This window comes from Python bivittatus, unplaced genomic scaffold (genome assembly GCF_059951505.1).
Source record: "Python bivittatus isolate LINGU-HERP-01145 unplaced genomic scaffold, Pbiv_v1 ctg000020_np1212, whole genome shotgun sequence".
NCBI classification, from domain to species: Eukaryota; Metazoa; Chordata; class Lepidosauria; order Squamata; family Pythonidae; genus Python; species Python bivittatus.
In genome coordinates, this window is record NW_028277030.1 from 121,663,295 (window position 1) to 121,684,329 (window position 21,035).

General features: G+C 38.1%; 1 protein-coding gene across 5 annotated transcripts in view; it reads left to right on the forward strand.

Moving 5' to 3' along the window:
* BUB1 (BUB1 mitotic checkpoint serine/threonine kinase) overlaps window positions 1-21,035 on the forward strand; it is a 310,629-nt gene that overhangs the window by 51,496 nt on the left and 238,098 nt on the right. For all 5 annotated transcript variants that reach the window (XM_088148539.1, XM_088148512.1, XM_088148531.1 and 2 more), the window contains exon 3: window positions 7,962-8,053. The gene's annotated coding sequence lies outside the window, so the exon portion shown is untranslated. The remainder of the gene's footprint in view (window positions 1-7,961; window positions 8,054-21,035) is intronic.

A 21,035-nucleotide genomic window follows, 5' to 3' on the forward strand; every position in this document is an offset into this window, starting at 1 on the left:
ATTCGATTGCATGAAATGGTGTTCATTGATCTGAAAGTAGACCTGCACCTGTGGGAAAAAGCTAGGAAAAAGAAGAAAAAAATTCCTGACCTTGCTAACACAAATATGTAGAAATGAAATGTATTGTTTATTTAAGGCCAAGGAACGCTGGTTATGTATCATAACTGGTTATCATTGGATAAACCTGTGTGCCAGTAGTATGAAAATTAAGGAAAAATTTCCAGATTTTTTTTTCATCGTTGAGAAATCTTTTTATTGGTGCTACTTTGTTTCTTATTACAACAGATATAAGACCAAAAGAGAGGATGGTTCTGCCTTTTCATAGGAATGAATTGTTATTTAAATTTTGGGCTTTAAATTCAAGGGCTTTTTTTTTTTAGTGTTAAAGCTTTTGATGAACACCCAGGTTTATAAATGTCCTTTTTCTTGGATGCTAGTAATGACTAATATTCCTAGAAGGAAAATGTAGCTTGTACATAGGTGGATTTTGCATAGAAGTGTCACAGACTTTTGGGTTTTATGATCTTTTGGCCCTACCTTTTATAATTTAATTACTCTATATGTGTATGTGTGCACATGCACGTGTCTGTGTGCATGTGCTTAGACTTTTAAAATGCTATCAAACTCTGTTGTATTTGCTGTTAAAAACTAACATGCCTGTCTCACTGGATTAAAAATCTTTACCCTGGTGAATAGGGATTCTCTCTCTTTTTTATGTGTTTGTTCTAGTTTTTTTTCCCCCCCAGCCCAGATGGCCATCATTAATAGATACACAAAACATTCTCATAAAAATAAATAAATGTCAATTAAGTAGATTAAGTTTATATCCAAATAGTAAATGAGCTGCAAATTCGAACAAATCTAACATTAGCCCTCTTCTTTTCCTAAAGGTATATAGTTTCTTCCTTCTTGTCTGTAGAATGGGGAGGGACAATTTTCCCTGTTCCCACCACGGCCTTTCTAGCCCCCCCAATCTGCTCTGGATGTCTGAGGAACACCTTGAAGGGCAGCAGAGGGTAGAGTTGACTTTCTCTCACATTGGAATGTGTTCTTTGTGCCTATTTTTCATTACATTTAATGTGATCTAGCTTTTCTCCCTCCCACACATAAATACATGTACCCTCATTGTAGTCTTATGTTTGTGTGTTCAGTTCTTTAACTTATTAAAACAGATACCTAAATGTTCTACTTACAAGAGTCTATGTGGCTGTGGAAATAGTCATTTTATAAGAATGCTGTATATTTACAAAACAAAATTAAGACTTCACCAGAAATCTTACATGTTGACTTTCTGCGATTTGCTCCTCACTCATTTCCTGTGAGGCTGAGTTTGTTTATCATGAAAACTCCTATTTTTAAACCTGTTTCTGCCAATAAGTCATTTGAATGTTAAAGCCAGTTATTTGATGGCGTTTCACTTTGATACATATTAAGGCTCTGCAGCTGCTGCTTTGTGAAATAGGATGTTCAGAAGAACCACAGTTTGCAGAGATGGGAAAGGAAGACAACAGGCATATCTTCTAATGGTATTTGAGAGGAAATCACATTTTCATGGGAAAAATGGCATCCTAAAACAATCTAAAGTCAAAATCTATGCCAAACCATCTTATCTGATGCCATTTTTATGAACTACTGTATGGTTTAGAATATATACCATTTTTGAGAATTTTTTTAAAAAGGATTTACACTTTTAGCTTGAGTCTGAACTACAGTAAACTTGATAGTTTTTAGATTGGGACAGGCAAGTTCTATGTGGCCAATGGTCCTGCTTTCTAAAATTGGGTTTTGGAAGCAATCAAGGGCTGCAGTTATAATGGAATGCTAACATTGTGAATGAGTCTTTCTGAGTTTTTTCCCCCACTTTGGATTAGGAGGTACTGTATATCTATGTATCAATTGTAAAAGAATTAATTGTATTGTATTAATTGTACTCCTTTTTGTACCTGTGTTTTTTCCACTGTAACATGAAAGAAAGTTTGTGTTCTCACAAATTTGATGGCACAATGGATAGGAATCACAAAATGACTGTAATGTGACTCATGCACTACAGATTCTTCACCCTCTGATTTAGACCAATTTAACCTATCATTTCCTTCTTATTTAATGGATATTATCAAATGGTATCCATACCAAATATGGCATCACATGTTCCCGTATGTAATATTTTTCATTAGGCTCTGTTTTAGAGCAAGCCCTGCCTTTCAGCTGGGTAAGATAGACTACTTCAGGCAACAGATTTTCAGATATTGAAAAAGAACAGCAAGCTCACATTTTTACATACATTTTAACAACAAAGGAGGCACTGCTTGTCTTTTCCATTTCAAGATCCCAAATATTTGAGATTCACAGGCAAAATAGGTCAAGTAGAAGGATTGTGTGGCAGGGTACAGGTTCCGTGGCAGGCATCTGCATTGAAGAGATTAGGTAGCAGCATGTTTCAGATAGGTGACCATGCCGGAGCCATGGACAATTAGTGCCAGTTAGAGTGATTAATATCAGACTAGACAGACAGATCGGCTAAGCTGCATAAGACATCTTCCTGTGTTCACACAATAAAGCTGTAGTATTGTCTTCCAGAAGTTAAATAATCAGTTAATATGAAAGATATAAAGTTCAGTTTGGATTTTTTCCCCTAAAAATGAATGAATGTTCTAACAAATTGAGAATTTTTGCAGGAAATCTTATTTTCTCATCAATGTTTGTGATTTTCATATTACTGTAATATCTTTGTCTAGTTCCCATACTCTGCCATAAAATGTAATTACTGTGCCAGTATTAAAAAATTGTCAGGAATTCTCATTGCACAGCTTGACACTTTTGTGTTGATAGGAGTGCTTCTGTTTCTCATTTCTAGGGGAAATCAAATGTTCTATCTTAAATTGTCATATGCTTTATTAATTTGTACATTATTTATAATTGGAGTTATTTTTAAAAATAAATTGCTGCATGACTTGTTGAATAATAAGCAACGGGTAAGGTATTGTGCTATTAAAGTATTCCAAATTTTAAATGTTTTTAGAGAACATCGGACACTGAATGGCTGAGATGCAAATTAAATTAGAATGTGGATTATTTTCTGTTGGCTTAGGACATTTCCACACTGCAATATTTTTCACTCCCCAAACCCTCAGAAGAAGTTTGGTGATGATCCATTATACTCTTCTCATTTCTGAAATGCTAACACCTTCCTGGGGGGAAAAAATCATACCATTCCATACTAAAAGAGGTGGGTGGAGTGGTCAATTGTCTGGTGCTTTGCAAGCTGGATCCTTTTGCGCTAAGAGAATTCTTGTGAATTTCATCTTTCCCCTTTGATCTGACCTACTGAGGAAGAGCTGCAGATCTGCTAAGCTTGCATACCCCTTACAAGGCCTGAAGATCTGTTCTTTTCAGTGGGGAAAAAGCCTCAGTCATAGACACATACACATATAGACAGAAAGCTCTCTGAAATCAAAGCATTTCCAATAACACTGCATTTGAGTGAGAAATATATCAGTTCAACTATCCTTTTTTTCTTTTTTTTCAAATAATTTTTATTAGAATTATAGATAAAAAGAATAAAAGCCAGCCAGTTCAACTATCCAGACGCTGCTAACATCCAATCGAAGAGAATATCTGTAGCTCAGGGTTGAACTGTGGAATACTTGGTGTTCACTGAGCTTGGTTGTTTGTTTGCAGATGTTTCATTACTCAACTAGGTAACATCAGTGCATCATGGGAAGACATGATGGGAAGATAAGGCCACTCCATGCATAGCATTTGCACCAATCTAGAATCAGTGCTGCAACTTTTCTGCTTGGTGATACTGGAGCTGAAATTCCTGGGGACTTAGGGGTGGGCCATTTTCTCATTTGTAGGAACTCTTACTTCACCCTATCTTCCCGATTCTGAACTTGAAACTCTGCAATACATTTCAAAAGGACAGCAAAGTGGACTTTAAGCCTTCTAGTCAGCTTCACAGTACCTGTAAAAAAACTACCTGGTTCACTTTTCCATGTTTATATAATCAGAATACACTTAACTCTTGCCTTAACACGTTTTCTAGCCTCTTGGTTAAGGTTAGCCATCATTCTCATAATATAAATTGATATAAATAAACAAAAGTACATTTTCCCCACATATACCACCAGACCCATTCATAAATGTGCTTAGCTGTAAAACTATGTTATGCTGTGGTCACTTTATGGGACTTTATATGCATGAAGAATTAAGCTTTGGTGGCCGGGCAGATATAAGGGTTGCATTAAAAAGTGCCATTTTAGTTATTCAATTCATATAAAGTATTAACATTCTGGGGTTGTAGTGGGGAGACTCATGTGGAAGTCTGAAAAAAAAAAAGCCACAGCTGTTTTAATAGAGAGCAAAAAGGTGCTGTATATGCACAAGGTTCAGAGAACTTCTGAATTATTTTTAAGTAGGCTGAGTTCAGTCAGTCTGATGCCTTGAGAAAAGATGGCTGTGAGGTAAATACGTTAGTGCTCGGTATACACGGGAAGGGTTGTTCCTCTGACCTGCAGTATACAAAATAATGACCTTAGGTTACAAGAAGGCAGATTCCAGGTGAACCTCAGGAGAAAGAACTTTCTTATAATAAGAGGAGTTTGACATTGGAACCGCTTATTTACGCAAGCGGTCAGTTCCCCTTTGCTAAAAGTGTTCAAGGAAAGGCTGGATAGATATCTGTCAGAGACGCTTTAATTTTATTTTTTATCTGTGCAGTGGATTGGACTCAAGGAGCCAAAGCAGTGTTTCTCAACCTTGGCGGCTTGAAGATGTGTGGACTTCAACTTCCAGAATTCCCCAGCCAGCTCATGCTGGCTGGGGAATTCTGGGAGTTGAAGTCCACACATCTTCAAGTTGCCAAGGTTGAGAAACACTAGTCTAAAGAGTGTCTTCCAACTCTATGATTTTATGTATGTTATATATATTTAAAGCATCTCTCTGGCTACTGATGGAAACAGGATGTTGGAATAACTGGCGCTTGGATCTAAACTAACAGCAGACAGTGCCATCTCTTCTGGGATTCTGAAAGGCTGTTAAGGTCTGCCTTTTGTCTCAGGCCTGGGATTAATATGTCTGGGGCAGGGGGGCTGGTGTGGTTTGTTATTGTTATGGTTGTTTTAGCCTGGGTTGTCTTTATTGTAGTTTGTTTTTAACTGTTTTTGCTGCATTTGGATTTTATAAACTGCCCAGAGTCTACTGGATTGGGCGGCTATAACAAATTTAAACAAATCTAGGTATAATTTCTTATAGTGAATCCTGAAAATAGAGTGATATCTGTTATTCTTTGTATGAACACACATTGCAGTTCCACTGCAGATATTCAAAAGCCACTACAAAGCTTCAAAGTGTTGAAACTATGTTAAATTATGCCCACAATTTGCAAGATGCAGTTCTAGTTTTTACTTGCAGCTCAATTATTTCTGCAGTGTTTCTATTTCTGTCAAATAATCAAATTCTTCCCAGGAGACTAACTTTTGACTAACAAAAGTTATCTTTGTACTCATGTCTCATTTTTAAAAACAATGGTAAATCTATATTCAGTTAAACCTTGCTGGTCAATGACTGAAATAAAGAATTGACTGACTGTATTCAGTTAGTGGCGTGCACAATGTTTCAAATTCAAATCACCTCATTTAGAGTTCAAGACAGTGTTTTGGGTTCAAAACAACTGATTTATATTGAAACTGGACTGTATTGCCCACTTTGGAAGTATTTGACTGGGTGACCTCTGAGGTCCCTTCCAACTGTATGATTCTATGATTGCTGGACATTGTTTGCTCACCCAAATGGAAACCACATGTTTTCAAAGATCTGCCCACCAAAAGGAAAGCAATTGGTGCTTGTTTTCAGCAGGGGTGGGAAAAGTAAAGAAGCAGGGAATCCACCACTCAGAAGCCATAGTAACCACCATCTGGACAGTATCATTGCCAAAACCTGAACTCCTGACAGCTATTTCTTAAGGTAGCTTCATTTTCTGCCAGTATCAGGAGATAAGCTGTTTAAGGATACTGTGCCTAACTGCCTTAAATACAGGCATTCTATTTAGAGAGTAACCCTTGCAAATTTCTTCTACTACCAATGAAGTAGGATGTAATGGCAGCATGGTGGAGATTCCTGTTCATAGAAAGCTACCACTGTTTGACAGCCTTCAGAACCAGATGGGTGACCTTATGTGGAACATTCCATGGGTGGGTTCCCTATAGAGATAACCTGATTTTGGCCCCTTAATAACATTAATCTATAGCAGGGGTCCCCAAACGCTTTAGCTCATTGACCCCTTCATGACGTTTCAGATTGTTCATTGACTGTGAAGGAATGGTTGGATGAAGGCCGCGCTCGGGGAGATAAGCATTCCCTTAGACTCTGACAGGAGCATGGGAATGCTTATCTCCCCGAGCGCAGCCTTCATCCAACCATTCCTTCATATTGACCCCCAAACATTTATTACATGAAAATAATTTAATAAATACTACTTTTACTGCAACTACTACTACTAACAACAACGACCCCTTGGATAGTCCCACCAACCCTTGAGAGTCTATACTGACCACTTTGGAGAACCCTGATCTAGGGCTATATAGATGGTCAAAACTAGTACTCTGAATTGCAGTTGGACCTCCGACAACCAGGCAACTACATTCTGGACTGACTGAAACTAATGAATGGTTTCAAAGGGAGGCATATGTAGACTTATTGCAGTAGTCCAGGTGAGTAGTGATAAGGGCCTCAATTATAAGGATCTCTCACTTCAGGTATGGCTGGTGCACCGGTTGGAGCTGAACAAAGGCCAGACAAAGATGTGGGTGGCTATGGCTTCTACTTGCCCATCTAGCAGTAGCTGTGAATCAAGGAGAACTCCCAGATCACAGACCAGCTCCTTCAAGGGGCAGTGCCACCCCATTTCAAGACAACACCAGAGACATTGAGGAATCTCAGTGAACAAACTGCAGCTTGATTTCAACTTCAAATGATTTATCCCATCCACACCCATGCAGCCTTCAAAAACTGGGTCAAGACACTGATTATATTTCTTGTATGGCTCCAGAGTAGCAACATACAACTGACAGTCATCAGCATATTGATGATACTGTACCCTTGACTGACAGATGATCTCCCCCAGGAATTTCATGTAAATATTTGATTCCCAACATTTACCTGAAAGGAAGATGGCCCTGATTTTAAGATAATCCTTCCCTCCAAAAGAAATGATAGATAAAAAAAATCTCTCCCCATTACTGTGCTTTAAGAATATCCATTGAAAAGATTATTTAAGGAAAAAAAGACTAGTCAGACGAAAATAGCTACTACTCTGGTGACAATAACTCTTGTCTTTGTCACCTCTGAAATATACTTTGCAATTTGCTAAACACAGGGCTGCCTTTGAAGACCACCTCAAAGCTATAGTTGGTGCAAAATGCAGCAACTCAAGTTTTGGGTGGGAGCGCCACTGTACTCAAATAGTCTGGTATTGCAGGATCTGTTTTGGTCACCAGTAAGTTACTGAATAAAATTCAAAGTGCTGTTTTTGACCAACGTGGCTTGGTGCCCAGGTATCTCTGGGACCATCTGCGATAAGTAGAATGTATCCATGCACTCTGCACATCCCAAGCAGGGAGGGTGAAAGTTTCCCCTCTGGGATTCAGTGGGGCCCAGAAGTCAGTGCTTTACTGTTATGGAATCATCCCTCTGGAGCACCCTTCACCCAGATCTGAATGATGGCCTATTTCCTGGGGGTTAGGAAATAATGAAGCCTGAGTCGCTTCACAGAACTTTTAATTGTTAAGATTGCTGCTGGAGGAAGGGCACCAAGTTAGGTTTTCCAGTATTGTGGGTTTTGATTGTTGTAATTGTGACGTTGGTATTTTGGCTGATTTTAATCTATATTGTAAAACTTTTGGGAGACTTATAGGAGTGTGGCGATCTATTAGTTAATCAATGTTCCTTTTCTTCCTGTTTAGATTAAAGCAGTACAACACAGGACAACAAAGTTCCTGCAAGGTTAACAAGCACAGAAAAGGAATTCTCTGCAGGGACAGCTTAGCATACAAAGGTGAGAAAGAATTCTACCTGCCCTTGCAACTTGCACTGAATAAATATCATTAGAGATGTGCAAAACAGACTTGCTTGTCTGGAAAGTTCCATTTTCTCCCAAGAGTGTTTCAGGGATTGCTTCTGCATTTCTGGAAATATGTTGACTGGAACAGCAAGTTGATTGTGGTCCTCCAGATACAGTCAGGCGTATCTTACTCATTTCAGTTGAATGTTTTTGAGGAAAGTCCAAAAATTACCCAATAACCTTTAGTAATTAATTCTAGTGTGGGTTTAATAACCATTTCCTGATGACTTGTAAAGTGGTTTATTGTTGGCTCCTGAGTTTATTATGGAAAACACTGAAAAATTAAAATATATCTTTCTTTGGATAAGTGGTATTTAAAATATGGGAAGCAGGAATTACTGAAAATTAACATAACAGAAAAGAATCTTAAAGAACTTTTTAGTTAAGGACTTTTATTCATATTTGCTCTCTGTATTCATGTTATGTTAATGAAACTGTTTCTAAGGTATTACCTCCACCCATACAAATGTCCTTTTGGACAGAAATATTAAATATGGATGTTTAGAATTTATATCTCCCCTTGATATTGAGAAATTATTTCCATATACTTCCAAATTTTGTATGCACATGTGGCTTTGGTCCCATATAATTTTTATTTTTATTTTCTGTTCTATACTATTGTGATGGAATGGAATTATGAAGGCCAAGCTCAGGGAGACAAACATTTTCTTAGCTCGCCAGAACCGCATGGGAGGAACAAGAGGATGAGACTGGCACCTCCCTGAGGAATTCACACTGTTGTGGCTGGAGGACTTTGGGAGATGGGGTTTCAGTCTGGGAAGATTCCTGCTAGAGGTTGTAGCTAATAAACATAGCTGGACTGAACTGGCATTGTCTCTTGGAGTTCCTTGGGCTAGGCCTGACAGCTATGCTTTTTACATTTTCTATCTATCTATCTATCTATCTATCTATCTATCTATCTATCTATCTATCTATCTATCTATATGGCAGCACAACTCACAAAATTTTGACTCCAGGCAGCATGCAACAATAAAAACCGACAAAAAACACAGCAACCTAACACAATCTGGACATGCCACCATGTACTACACCTTACAGGACCAGCTTCTCTAACAACCTTAAAAACCTTCCCAAAGTCTAATAGGGTTGGGGCCAGTCAAATCCATTTTACTGATGTACTGTTTCCTTAAGGAAACAGTAAAGATTAAAAAATGCAAAAGACCTACAGCATATGCTGAAACCATCTGTTATACTTTGCTAGAAGCACATGGTCCTTCATTTGAAGTAGGGTCTCTCTTGGTTAATGGAAAAGAGGAAGTATAGTTATTTTTAAGGGAACAATACACAGTTAATTCATGTTGTTGGAATATTGTGCATAGATATCACGTTTTGCAATAGTAATTTTCCTAAAGTTAATTATTCATTTTTAAAGAAACAGTACTTTTTTGTCTGAGTGGTCTAGGTTGCCTAATTCCCTTCCAAACAATGCTGTGACACTATTTTACCTGGACTGAATTTGTTCAGAAGTAGTTGGGTGGGCTTCCAAAAGGCATGGCTTCTTTTCACCCTATTCTGTAACTTCCCAGTAGGTTTGGTTAAAAATCATAATGTTTTCCCTACTAGGCTATTTTGTAAAACCCTAACCCTAACTGTGACATGTTAATTGTTAAAAGTTTTTCCATCCTTTTTTAAAAACAAAAAACAAAAACAAACTTATCTGTGAAATGTTTCTAACTTGAAAAATACCATCACTATTGCAAAAAACATTTCCTGTTCCTAGCGCAGAGACTGAAAACACCTTCCTTTATTTCAAGGCAAAACCCTATGAGCAGTTTTAGAGCACACACTTCCTAATTTTTTTTTTTAAGACACGTCCAGGAACATTGATTGCAGTCCATACTGTATAGCAGGTAATTGCCGAGTGAAAGTTAAATTTTGAAGAAAAAAAAAAAAAGGATACCGAGATGAACAATTCCACTTCCAAAATTCTTTTAAATAGCTTTGTGTTTACTTGCTGAAAAGTTAGTAGCTCATTAAGGTCATGCTCATTTCCCCCTCCAAGTAAAAATTCTTATGTAGAGTTTTACAATATGCTTAATCCTAAACCTAAATTAATAAAGCATAGTTGGTAGGTTTTCATGGTATGTGGTGTAAAATTAATTGCGCTATAGTTTAACATGATGCCCTAATTCACACAATATGTTAAGTCAATAGCTGGTTTCTCATAATATGCTGAATCATAAAACTGGCAGGAATTGCTTGGAACTGTAGTTCAGTAGGGCTGCAGATGTGGCCAAACTGAAACTCCCACTTCCTTAATGATTGTCTGATGAAATGCATTATCTTCCTGATACATTATACAAATGCACCAGGCTTCCTCAACCTGGTGCCTTCCAGATGTATGGCTTTTTTAACTCTCACCCCACTATTCAGAATTCCTCTGCAGAAGAGAAAAAATATCATTGTTTTCAACAAAGTTTCCCTGCTGCAACAAAATGATGGTCATGTTTTTATTAGTATAACAAAAATCAGTAGACTTCTTTCTGTTTGTTTTGGTGGTGACTAAAGTGGATGGAACTAATCTTGTAGAAGTCTAAATAATGATCCAACCATAACCTCATTCACTTCTGTTTCTAAAGATGCTCTGGCAAGAATAACTCATGCTTAGATTTACAAAAATCTTGCTGCAGTTCGTTTCGTTAAGAGCTATCTTTGAAGGCAGTTTGGAAATTATAGCTGGTCCAAAATGCAGCTGTGGACTGGTTGGTGCTATACAGCAGTATAAGAGTAATCTATGAGAGCTGCACTGGCTATCTGTAGAGTTCTGGGTCCAATTCAAGGTGTTGGTTATCACCTGTAAAGCCCTTTATGGCTTGAGTCTTTGTTACCTTCAGGACCATCGAGCCAAAGTATATTTTGTTTGTCCATTCGTGCAAGCCAAGAGAGCAGACTGAGAATCTCCCTCCCATTAAGTTAAGATGGGGGGAGTCAGGAAGGAGGCTTTTTTGGTGACACCTTCTTTGCTGTGCAAGAGTCTCCCCCCCCCCCTTCCCCCAAGGTGAAAATGTCTCTTTCTTCTTGTCCTTTTGGAAAGCAGTTAATACTGTACTTCAACAAGCCTTTGGAGTAGACAGTACAACCACCTGGAAGCAGCTGACATGGGCTAATTAGTGTAGGGGTCGCATGATGGGCTTTGTTTTGTTTTACTTTAATGTTTTGTGGTTGTTTATACTTTTTATTTTATTGTGATCCACCTAGAGTCCCAGGAGGAGAAACCATATACGTTATTATAAATAAAAAAGACAGCCAATGAGCTGCACATGGTTCTGAGCATTCACACCCTAGTCCAGTTCAGTGTTTCAAACCCATTTTAAAAGGTTATAATGATTTCATTCTGTAGAAGAAGTCATCGGAGTTGAAAGGGTCATTATGTCTAAGTCCCTGATCTATATGGGAATCCAAATTAGAACAACCCTAACAGATGGCAATATCCAGTAAAATGAAGCCCATCACCCCATGACTTTACCTAACTTTTGGTAAAGGTAACTAAAGACCTGTATAACTTGTAATTTACCAAATGGATGGGTCTGACGACAATGTTTGGAAGGCCTACTGAGTGGTGAACCCCATTGTTCCACCTGTCTAGATTATTAAGCACCTGACAGGTCACAATATTTTGCTGTTTGACCATGTTTGGATATGTGAGTTACAAGTCATGCAGGTCCTTCTTTAAGATGGAAAAGACTCATTCTCTTTTATATCTGGTCTCTGACATTCTTCACAATGGTAGGTATGCTTAGGCCTATTGAAATTAAATCAGTCGGCATAAAGATATCTAGCCTTGTTTTGGATGGCAGCCCAGTGCATTAAATTATCCATTGCTGGTTGGCCAAATGAATGGGGACAGAGGATGCTTTACTTGGGAAGCACTGGTGGATACACAAAGGTATGCAATTCTTCTTGCATCACTGATTCTCACCTGAAAATGTTCCCCAGCTTATTTTAAAAGCTCCCGGCCCACTCAGGCTTCAAAACAGGAAGTGATCGTACTGTGAACAGGCAGACAAACCTGTATTTGTAGGGTAGAATCAGTGCACATGTAAGGAGTTTAGAACTCCCTTTTGTCTGCTGATCTTTTTCTTCATGTGTCTGTACATCCTCAAGCTCTGATTTGAACTATACCACTATTGAGATAATACACAAAGTCCAGCTCTTGAAGTGCAGATTTATACAGAACCTTATTTATTTGGCGCAAGCATCTGCCCAGCTGCTGCATGAAAATGATACTGGAACATACTTGCTCTTGAGGTTAATGGCACTATGTGACCAAGTCCTAAGAGAGTTATCATCCATTTTTTAAAATACCCAATTAGAATCATATCACTTGTTTGTATTTTGTGCTATGTTTTATGTGCATTAGAGTTGTGTCCGGGATGAAAACAATGTTATGGGGCAAGGAGAGATGATTGTTTGTCCACTTTTGTAAAGTACATAGCGTTTTGAAAAAGTGAGATACTGAGTTTCAATTTAAATGTGGGAAGATGTGACTGGAACATTTAACAGAAAAAAAAATCCAGAATGTGGAACTAATGACACATATAACCACAAAGCTGATGATCTCCACTTAGTATACTCAATATTTAGGTAAGCAGCTCAGCTCATGTCTATGTTTAATTACTTTTAACTTTGATTTTGTTGTCATTTCTGAGGTTCTAAATTGTAGGTGCAAGTTGTATGAATAAGCAGGCTGCTTTGTCATGAGGATGCTTCCAAGAAGAGGGTTCCTCAGATCTTGTGCAGCTTTCCCATCCTTTGCTCCTCAATCCATTTCCTGTAATAAGGAAAAAGGGTAGAAGAAATGATAGGGAAACAGATTGAAAACAGGGCAATTGCCCAATAAAAGCTCATTGTAAAGCATCTTAAATCAGACTTTTGGCTCATTTGGTCCAGTTCTGTCTATTCTTACCAGCAGCAGCTCTCCAGAGAGCCTTTTTTCCCCCCTTCAGTGTAGCCTTCTAAAATCCTTTTAACTGTGCATGGCAAAGCATGTTCCCTTCTTTTGAAATACAAGAGAAAAATGAACAGCCTGTGCCAGGAGACTGGCAATCCAGCACACCCACATCTTCTGAACCCTAATCATGTGGGAGTTCCTTTGTAGAAAGATAGAAAGCTGTCTCATTTTGACTCAGTCCTTGTAGTGGTTTCTGCATTTTCTAAATTGACTGGCCACATTCATACAGTACTCATGAAGGAAAGACCCTAATCTGAATATAACAATGATAGTAACAATATTAACAAGGTCACAGGACTCCGTCAACACCTACGCACAGTGCACAATGAAAGTATCAAGGGTCTTTTCATATCACAGCCAGTATCTGAAACTGGAATTTGCAGTCATGAGATCTAGAGCTGTCCCCAGAATATGATTACATTGACTGGCAGCCCAAACACTACCTGGGTTCACCCATTCCACCAAAATGCATCTCTTGTAATTATAGTTTGTTCAATAAACCACAGCTATCTGGGTCTACTAATTACATTAAGCCGTAAGCCATGATAGATAGTTCACAGTTTGGTATTATACAACATGTTAAACCAAAAGGTGTATCACTAGGTATGATCAGCATACTCATGAAACTGAACTCTGTGTGGTTGAATGACATCACTCAGCAGTATCATGCAGTTGTTAAAGAGGAGAGGTGAGAGGCCCAAGCCCTGAGTCACCCCATATTGCCTAGGGCTAGACCTCTCACCCCCCGCCAATGCCAACTAGAACCACTGCAAAACAGTGCCTCCCACTCCCAGTCCCCAAAGCTGTTCTGGAAGAATCCCATAATTGATAGTATCCAAAGATGCTGAGAAATCCAGGAATGCCAGGATGGTTGTACCACCTCCATCTCATCCTCCAGAGTACAAGCACAATCCACAAGCACAATCAATGCTGTCTCCATATTGTAACTCAGCTTGAACCCAGACTGCAAAGAGTCCAGATAGTCTGCTTCATCCAGGGCCCCCTGCAGCTGAGAGCCATTCATCCCCTCAACAACCTTCCCTAAAATGAAAGGTTGATAAGGGGATGAATGCCACCACCTCCTTCAAGGCAGGCAGTACCACCGATTCTCACAAAAAGGCATTAACTACCACTTGGACCCAACTGTATGACACCTCCTGGGAGACCTTGATCAACCAGGAGGGGCATGGGTCTAGGACACAGGTGGTCAGCTCACAGCTGTGAGGACCCTGTCCCCTTCCTCAGGATGGACCACCTCAAACTCATCCCAGATAATCAAGCTCAGATGTATTTCAGTCACTTCCAAAAGTCCTGCCCAGCCAGATTCCAAATCTGAGTGAAGTTGTCCTCACAGCAGCCCTGCAAGGGTTCCTCTTTACCCAGGAGGCACCTGGTCACACAACATGGCTGCCCACCAGCTATCTGCCACTGCAATAAGAGTGGAGAAGTAAGTTTGCTTCATCACCCTAACTCCCACAAGCTAAGTCCTAATAAAGGTTCTTACTTCTGCTTGGTTGGCTTCACTCTTTATCTTTCACTGGCAGTGCTCTAGGCACCTCTTGTGTCACTTCATCTCTTGGAGCTCCTTGGTAAACCATGGTACTCTATGATCCATGAACACAGTGCACAGGCTCAATCCAGTGGTGGGCCCCTGGCACATGCTCATTCCAAGTTGCAATAAGGGCTCTGCTGAACTCTGCACCCGAGCTTTGGGAAAACCCCAGGCTCCCTCTGAAATCACACTTGGTCAGTCTGTCCCCTGGGATGGGCAGATCAAATAAGCCCCACTTCCCTGCAGTGGGGAGTGGCTTCAGAGAACTCAATTACAGTAATGAATTAAGTGCAAGAAAGAGAAATAAAAACAGTAAGAATGTTTTAGATCTGAAAATTATCTGATCTTATGGAGTAGATTTGATGAATACACGCAGGGAAGTAAAGCTTTAATTATGAACGACAGAGTTTGTATGTCAGAAACTATGAACTGGTATCATCTAGATTGTTGTCCTGTTTCAGGCTGAGCACATGGACACTAAACTGATTTGCAAATAGTTTATGAGCAAGTAGTAAGCAATTACACACAAGGCAGGCAGAGAGCCAGGAGGTGCAGATCCACACATGCTCCGGCAATGTTTATAGGACGGCAAGATCTTGTCTGAGAGTGTTCAGTCCAAAGCCAAAACAGAGCACAAGTAAACGTAGTCCACAGTCCCAAAGTCCATTTGATAGGGGGGTTCATCAGCTGGACTAGGGTTGAAGAGCCAAGGTTCAGGATGAAAACAGGAATAACAAACACAGGCACACAGAGTCAAGGCTGGCACAGTTCCCAAGGAAGAGGCCAGCTGCTGGTGGCTGTTCTAATGCAGGCTGCCTGCAAGTGTGGCTTACCTAAGGGCATGCATGGCTCTGCTTCTGGAGGAGCCAAGCAGAGCACCTTTGCTCAGCTCTTCAGCCGGGTGGTCTTTCAGAATTGGGGCCCTTGTCACCTGTCTTCTTCCACACCTGATTTAGCTGACTGCTGGCTGAGTCATCCTCACATGGTTGATTGCATACTGAATGCTGAGGCTATCTCAAGTCAGAGGAGACCATAAAGTAGGTCCATACGACTATAGGAATTCACGCCTTTTGTGACAGATGCATGCTATGCTCCAGTAAATGGTGATAATGAAAGAACTGGGGATGGTTTTTGAGGAAAAACTGCATACTCAATAAATGCAATCTTGGGAAAAAGTTATTTTATTAGATGACATGAAAGAATAGGTGAAAACAAGATGGGAGAGTATAGGAAAAAGTGAGCCATTCAGAGACCCAAGAATGAAAGAGAATAGTATTTGGTGAGTACCTGCTTAGAAAAATGTCTGGTATATACTACGTGCTGTAGTATATATCTGTTTATATGCACACATGGAATGAATGTGTGGATTCATATAATCAGAGGAATGAATGTAAATTAAAAACGTGATTGATTTGATTCTTTAGGATGAAAGATTGAGTGAATTAGTAAAGGATACAAAGTGATGCAAATGGACTTAACAGATCAGAAACTATTTGGAACAGAATAAAAAGAATTATGTTGCTAAGTACCACAGAAATATGTGGAATTACACTAACAGGAAGTATAAAAAAGGATACTTGGTAGAATTATGAAATGAAAGAATCTGTAAATGAATATACAGAATAATGCAAAAAAAATAAAGTATATATATTGAAAGGACAAGATAGCTGCAAATAATGTAATCAAAGAACAAGGGACAGTTAAAAGAGGCCAAAAAAAAATGCATATAAACAAGGAGCCTCCAGCAGAGTGAATGGGATTAAGAATAAAGATAATGAAATTATTTGAATTGAAACTAAAGTGAGGGAATGCTGGATAGAGTATTTTACAGATTTGTAATGGGAACGACAGTGATACACTGGAGTTGAAAGGAAAACTAGAGAGCCAGTTTGGTCTAGTGGTAAAAGCACCAGGTTAGAAAGTAGGAGACTGTGAGTTCTAGTCCTGCTTTAAGCATGAAAGCCAGCTGCATGACTTTGGGTCAGCCACTCTCTCTCAGCCCAACTCGCCTCACAGGGTTGTTGTTGTTGTGGGGAAAATAGGAGGAGGAAGGAGTATTAGATATGCTCACTGCCTTGAGTTATTTATAAAAATAATAAAGGTGGGATAAAAAAATAAACCCTATAAATATTTGTGTTAACTATAAAAAAGTCATAAATGCTGTGAGAATATTGAAAAATTTTACTGTCACTGGCAAAATGTTAAAAAATGGATGTGGATTGCTTGTGGAGTGGGCGTGCAACTTGTTTAATGTATATGTAAAGACATCACTTGTGTCTGACAAAGTGGAAGAATGTTGTTATTTTCTTATACAATGGAATGGTATATATAAAAGCAAGATTGTTTTGAAAGTTTATGGTCAAAGACTGAGGGTTAGTGAAGGATACAAGGGTAATCAGAGATTCTGGACTAGGGACAGATTATTTCTCAGTAGCGTAAGAGTGGATGTAGTTTGCTTATGGCTGTGTGACTTGTTTAACATGTGTGAAGAATGCCTGACAATTGAAATAGTGCTATTAATCTCCTTATAGAAAAGGAAAGGTAACAAAATGAATGCAAAAACTATAGGAGGATTCATTTGTTAAATGTGACCAAGAAAGTGTTTGGCAGAATTCTTACTGAAAGGATACAAGATGTCTCAGTTACAAAAATTTGGGAAGTATAGTGTGGCTTTATCCAGGTTAGGGAGTATGCAGAACAGATTTTTTATCTTCAGTAGATTATTGAGAAATGTGTGGATGTGAGAAAGGTGGTTATTTGCATTTTTGTTGAGTTATAGAAAGTGTGTAATAAAGTGAATAAGCGTGAATTATAGAAGGCAAAAATATGGAGCTGAAAGTTGGTTGTTGGCTGTGGTAAGGATATATTTGATGGAAATAAAATGTATGTGTAACAATGAATTGAATGCTTTAATTGAATGAATGGAATGGAATGGAATGGAATGAAAATGATACCCCATTGGTATATGACACCAGAAAATCTTTCTAGAATGTATGAAGGTACTTCAAATCTATGTTGGAAATGTGGAAAACGCGAAGGGTCATTTTATCATTCAATTCAATGATGGAACACTGATTAGGAGGTAAGGCAAGATGTGAGATGTCCCCTTGGTTGTTTAATATATGTGATATTAGAGGTTCATTAGCTGGTGACATGAATGTTTATGTACTTTTGTATGTGGACAATGCTGAAATGTTAGATGAAATCCTGAATGATTGCACAGAATATTAGAATGATTATATAATGCAACAAGGAATATGGATCTACAAATTAATGTAGATGGTTGGGTTTGACAGGGAAAATGTGGTTGTGCTTGGCATGAAAAACGGACCGGAATTGAACAACACAAGACAAAATTTGAAATGGAATTATTTGCAAATGATGAACATGTAATTGCTAAAATGTATAAGCTTTTACTGAAATTGGAAATTGAAGAAAAACAAGTTAAAGAGTGTATGATAAAATGGGCTAAGAATTTTGGTTATAACATACAGATGGATCAATCAGAGAATATGTGGTTGAAAGGACTGAAATTCACACTATGTTACAATTTAAAAAATCATTTTTGCAAAATAATGTACCACTGGTATATGACAACAGAAAAACTTTCTAGAATGTATAAAAGTACTTCAAATCTATGTTGGAAATGAAGGAAATAACATGAAGGATCATTTTATCATGCTTGGTGGACTTGTAAAAAAGCTAGAAAATTTGGGGTCAAATACACACAGTGATATAAAGAATTTTAAAGATTAATAGTCAATTGAAACCAGAACCTTTCTTGCTGGAACTAATGGACAGACAACTAGGAAAGACTTATGGAAGATTGTTTTTGGTAACTGCAGCAAGATTATTATATGCACAAAGATGGAAAGACTCTGAAATACCCACAATGGAGGAATGGTTGGTGAAGATGACGGAAGTTGCAGAGATGGCAGAAATGACTTGTTTGATTAGGGGGAAGATATAACTGCATTTATTAGTGACTGGAAACCCTTTATGGACTTTTTTTGCTGAAAACAGAAAAAAATGAACTCGTGATTTATGGGTTTGATGATTAGAAAGGATAGAATATGGCAAAGAAGGAAGCCATGATGTAACCTTAGAGGATAAAATACTGTATATATGCATTTATAACTGCTGTAAAGATCAGAAGCCACTTCTTTATATCTTTTCTTTCTTTCTGTCTTTCTGACTTTTTTCTTTCATTTCTTTTCTATTATCACTTTTCTTTCCTTTCCTTTCCTTTTTTAATTTGTATTGTTTTTACTTTGCAAAAACTTCTTTAATAAACATAAATTTTAAAAACTGGACTGAACAAACTGCAAAATGAAAACTAAAACAAGTAGATGAATCTATGCATCTTGTTCTAACTTTTACTAACAATAGGAAAATGGTTAGATTTTTCAAGTTGCACAAATCCCAATAGAAAGAAAATAGGTAATATGTGACATATTAGAAAGAAAAAAATGTTTGTCAAAAGCAGGAAAACGGCTATGGATAGTGTGCTTCTCTCCACTCTGTTATATGAAAGCAACAGTTAGATACATCAGAAGAAAAATAAAGGTAATTTGAATGCAGTTGAAAAAAGTAACTAAAGAAGCATATGTGGTTAAAAAAAGAAGAAATGGGGCCAAGAATGAATGGGTATTGAATAAACATGGACTGAATTAAAAAGTGGATGACCAGTAAGAAAGAAATACATTAAGATGGATTGGTCTGTAGAGAGACTGAGTGAAGATCAAATTGCAAAACAAACATATGAAAGAAGAGGGAATGGTTGAAAGGAAGGGAAAGACCAAGAAAGTCATAACTGGATGGACTTGATCCTCAGAAAGAGAGATGTGAGCAACTTAAAGAACAAAAGGTAATATATAAAACTGTATAGACAGAGTGGAAGCAAGGATGGTTTGTAAAGATAGATACGAAAAGATATAATGAATGGTGTTGGCGTGAACTAGATTTAGTGACATTATCTTTTCTTTTATCTCCTGCCTTCAGTTTATTTTACCTAGTACTTCTTACTCTTTTCCTGTGCTTTGCCTAATGTTGCTTACCTGGACCCGCATTATGGGTATGTACATACATACATACAGATGCAGATATGGGAGCTTGCTGGTTACTCTGTTGCTGCTTCTACATTGACAGCAAAAAAAAGAAGTTTTGATCATATTAACGGACAATGAAAACTTCACTCTTTTTATGGAACACATAGTAGGATGAGAACAGGGTTAGAATGCAGTCACCAACTCAGTAAAAATAATATTACCTTATTTTTTATCCCATTAGAGACCAATGCCATTTTTATTTTTAATATATATTCATAACAGCATTAACCCTATAATAGATCTGTCTTTCCCATCAGATTTCTAGAGGAACCCATAGTATTATATGATGTTACCTACAGGGTGATTTTGCTATCTGCATTCCTTTTGTATTCAGATCCAGGGCCTAACTGGCTGGGGTAGGCCATTTCTTTTTGATCCAGAGGGAAGGATGAATCATCCATATAGGTATTTCTCAGTGTTACCGTAACATTATAATGAGAAAAAGGAGGATAGTGGATGCATCATCTAGAACAGTATTTCTCAACCTCATCAGCTTTAAGATGTGTGGACTTCAACTCCCAGAATTCCCCCAGTCAGCACCTGGGGTAATTCTGGGAGTTGAAGTCCACACATCTTAAAGCTGATGAGCTTGAGAATCTAGAAGACAAGAGGGTAAGAGGTGCAGAAGAACCTCAGGTCAGTTTCAACACTGGTTTTGTAAGCCAGAAGTCTTTGGTTTAATCCATTTGAAAAACTCTTCAAAGGGCAACAGTGGAAAAACCTCTCTGCCCAAAATCCTAGAGCTATTTCTTAAAAGTGGAGAAAACCTAAGCTGAATGGCCCTGGATGTCATAGGGTTTTATTTCTATAGGATGATTGTTTTTATTACGTACAAGTTATCTTTCTGGAGATAATTTTATTTTTAGTGGAAGGAAAAGATAATATACTTACAAGCTTTATTTATACTAAGGGATTTAGCAACAAAACAAAAGCCCTGGGAAAGGGGCAACATATTTAAAGCTGTTTATTTCACCAACTGAGCATCTCTAAAAGAGTATTAACTTAGATATGCAGAGTATTTCCATCTTTCCTATGAAGCTGAAATACACTTACATTATGAATGACAGGCCTGATTTAACAAATGACAACATTCATTTTTATATGTTGCCCCTTCCATGTATTGAAATAAAATTGGTCTTAAAAGTTAGCTTGGTGTAATTATGGCCTGAACTCCAAACTTGCTGCCTCAGCAACCTAATTTTCCAGATGGAAGTATTCAGCTAATGATACTCGTGCAATGCCACAGATGGAGACAGAGAGACTGGAGTGCCGACGTCAGAAGTG